A 4197-nucleotide genomic window follows, 5' to 3' on the forward strand; every position below is an offset into this window, starting at 1 on the left:
TTCATGTTTGCTGGGTCCATGTCTGTTATGGCATAATCCACTACACTACTGCCCGTGTGGGAGTTTAGTGTAAATCTCCCTAATGAGTCCCCCCTGGTGCGCCCGTTCAGTATATGCAGCCCCAAGCTCCGGCACAGGTTCAGCAGTTTTCTGCCGCTTTTATTCACCACTCTGTCATAGCTGTTTCTTGTTGTCTGTACTGAGTCTCTGTAGAAGGGCTCATCTCCCAGGACGTATGTGTTTCCGTCAGGTGACAGGTAGTCCTTCTCTGTACCTGTCCTGGCGTTCAGGTCTCCACAGATGAGCACCTTACCTTTGGATTGGAATTGGGCAGCCTCCCTCTGAAGTTCCTCGTAGATGTCCGGCTTATAGTATGGGGATTCTGATGGAGGGATGTAGGCTGCGCAGAGGTAGATGTCCTGCTGAGAGGTGAGGATGGAGCTGCTTATCTGCATCCAGATATGGCTTTCTCCTCTTTTTATTGCCTTGATATGTTCTTGGATCTCCTCCTTGTACCATATTAGTATGCCCCCTGAGCAGCGGCCATGTTTGGTGTTCTTGTTTTTCTGGGCGGAGACAGAAAATTCCTTGTATCCCATGGGTGCGAGAGATTCCTCCTCTGCCCGGGCCCATGTCTCCAGGAGGATCTGGATGTCAATGTTCTTTAGCCTTTGTTTGAAGTCTGGGTCATTTGTCTTGGACCCAAAAGGTGAGGCATTCAATCCTTGAATGTTCCAGCTGCTGATAACTAAGGATGTCATATTTAGTTGATATACCTTATAATGAGGAAGGATAGATTTTCATAGGACATAACCGGATTTAGTGGTGGGTTTGGGTGGCATATTTTAGTAGTGTCCTAAGAGTTTGCTGCACAATGTGTTGAGCAATGTCCTTATTTCTGCCATGTTGCTGCCCTCTGTTGCTTTGTATTGCCATTTTGGGGCATGTGGTCTTGAGTATTTCTGCCATCTCTGTGGACTCTCTCCAGGGGTCTCTGTGGGCTGCCATCTGTTTGGTGGGTGTCTTGCTTGTGGTCTTGGAGGTCTGTTTAGAACCATGTCCTTTAGCTCTCTTGCTAGATGGCTGACTCCTTGTTTATTGAGGTGTTTGTCGTCATAGAGGTGATGGAGCGTTATTTCGGGGTGTCTTGCCAGCTGTATGTTTGGTGCTGAGGTAATACTGGCGGCCAGCTCTGAGTTGATTTGCTGGGTTATTTGTTGGTGTACATCTTTCCTTGGAAGCAGGGCAGACAGGATTATTTTGGTTCTGGGGAATGTTTGCTGGGCTGCTAGTGCGAGTTTTGATAGGTCCTTTGTGACTGTCTTTTGGTGGATATCTCTCACTCTCTCTCACTCTCTCTCTCTCTATCTCTCTCTCCTCTCTCTCTCTCCTCTCTCTCTCCTCTCTCTCTCTCCTCTCTCCTCTCTCTCTTCTCTCTTCTCTCTCTCACTCTATCTCCCCTCTCTCTCTCACATTCTCTCTCTCTCACTCTCTCTCACTCTCTCTCTCTCTATCTCTCTCTCCTCTCTCTCTCTCCTCTCTCTCTCTCCTCTCTCTCTCCTCTCTCTCTCTCCTCTCTTCTCTCTCTCACTCTATCTCCCCTCTCTCTCTCACATTCTCTCTCTCTCACTCTCTCTCACTCTCTCTCTCTCTCTATCTCTCTCTCTCTCACTCTCTCTCTCCTCTCTCTCTCTCACTCTCTCTCTCTCTCTATCTCTCTCTCTCTCACTCTCTCTCTCCTCTCTCTCTCTCACTCTCACTCTCACTCACTCTCATCAGATCCGGATTTCTTTTACAACCCGCGACGGATCCGCCAGATTATTAGAAGTCCGCTCAACTCTAGTCATTGTTTGAGCCAGAGGGTCTTTAAGGTAAGTTATACCTTTATAAATGTAGACGTGGTCATTAGAATTAGTTGATAAAACATGGTACAGAAGATATACATTATACATTTTGAATGACTGTTCAGTACCTGGAACTAACGTGAGGGAATGATACCCGTGGTGCATGAATTCTATAATATTCTGATTATGCCAACCTCCATCTGGGGTAAAGGATATATACAGGCATTCAGTTCTCTGGTTGCTTGTACTGAACTAGTGAGCTTATAATATACTGGATAGGATATGGTTCATCTCATTCAGTATTGAAATACAGTCTGGTGTAGTCATATTAGAGAGTTGCAGTATGGGGTAACGCCTAGCTATAACATTTGATTAGTATACATAGGGTGGCTCTATATATCACAAAAAACAACCATCTCGTTTATATACAACTTGCTGAGGCCTGAAACACACTTCCGTTAAAATCACGCACGTGCTGCGAGACACGTATTTCCCCTGCGTGTTGCGTGTGGTAAGTACGTGTCTCGGGTACGTGCGGTCCACGTGTGTTCTACGTGTGCTATCTGCGATAGCACACGTAGAACCGGTAATTTGCATACTCACGTGGTCCGCGCTGCTGTCCGTGGTGCTGATCTTCGGTCTCCAGCCCTCCTGTCTCCCCGCTGCTGCTGCTGCCGGCCGCAGTGAAGTGAATATTAAATGAGCATAATGAGCGGCGGTCGACAGCAAGAGGCAGCAGCGGCAGAGACAGGAGCGCTGGAGAAGGTGAGTAAATGTTTGGGTTTTTTCACTGACACGTTTGTTTTCTCCGGCGCGTGTCACACGGGACCGCATCCACACTACACCCGTGCTGCTGGAGAAAACGTGGACATGTCAGCGTTTAGAAAAATGCACACACGTACAAACGCACACGGACACACGTTCTGTGTGGTTTTACGTGCGTGTGCCTGCTACAATAGGGTAGCATTGCTGAACGTGCCGTCTCCGTGCCGCCGATACGTGCAAAAAATGGCAAACACGTACCGGCGGCACAGATGTGTATCGGAGGCCTTAAAGAGGTAGATACTAAGCAAATAGTTTATACCTGTGTCACAGTGACAATATGAGACTTTGCATTGGTGGAGTGGAGTTTCTCCTGCAGGCAGAAATATCAGGGTCTAATTGTAATGCTGGAGGTACATGGAGAAGCATAGTGGCAGATGCAAGAGTTCACTAGTATTTTACCTTTTGGGTAAGAACACACGTTTTTTGCTTAATTGATTTGACCAAAGTTGCCTTTTTCAGAACTTTAGCGCTGAAAACGCATGCGTAGTTACTGTGTTTTAGATGCGTTTTCAGCGCTTTTTACATGCTTTTTCACCTGCTTTTTGACAGATGCGTTTTGAACATCAAGACACTGCTAAATAAAGTTTAAACTGTCAAACATAATGAAAAAAGTGAAAAAAAAGGATGATATCTATATTAATGGGGAAAATGATGAAAATAGATATATTTCATCAAATTATAGCGGTAATATACATTTTTTCAGAAATATAGCAATAAATGCATATTTTTCTTAAATTTAATTGTCGCATTATGTGTGTGTGTAAAGGGACATATCAAATCATTATTTTAATGTCCAAAACGCATGTTTTCTGCACTGAAAAAGCAGGTAAAATGCAGGAATTTGCTGGAATCTTGGTTTTTGCCATTTCTCATTGACTTCAATGTTAGTAAAACGCACCCAAAATGGCAAAAAGAATTGACATGCTGCTTCTTTGAACGCATGTTTTTTGCCACAAAATATGCAAATTAAACGCAGCGTTTAGAAACGCAAAGTGCGGTCTAGAAATCCCCATTTTCCATAGACTTTGCTGTGAAATCAAAACCCATGCCTTTTGGCATGAAAAAGGTGCATCTCAAAACGGACCTAAAAAGCACCTAAAACGCAGGTGGAAACGCAAAGTGCGGTCTCACCCATAAGCCGCCTTCCCAGCATGTGGCTGTGTGTGTACTAATCTTATATGAATGATTAATTTATGGGATTATTTTATATATATATATATATATACTAGCTGTACTACCCGGCTTCGCCCGGGTTAATAACTGCTGTTAACAAAATAGAATGTATTAACAATAATGTATTCTGCACACAAAAACCACAAAACAAATAGATAGAAATGTAATTATTAAATTGTTGCCTATATTAACCAATCAGAGCTCAGATTAATTAACTGTAGCAAAATAGAAGCTGAGCTGTGATTGGTTGCTATTGGCAGCCTGATAAATCTCCAGGCAACAGAAAGCCCTCCCCCTGACAGTATATATTAGCTCACACATACACATATAGACAGGTCATGTGACTGACAGCCGC

Source organism: Anomaloglossus baeobatrachus, chromosome 6 (assembly GCF_048569485.1).
Source record: "Anomaloglossus baeobatrachus isolate aAnoBae1 chromosome 6, aAnoBae1.hap1, whole genome shotgun sequence".
Taxonomy (NCBI): Eukaryota; Metazoa; Chordata; class Amphibia; order Anura; family Aromobatidae; genus Anomaloglossus; species Anomaloglossus baeobatrachus.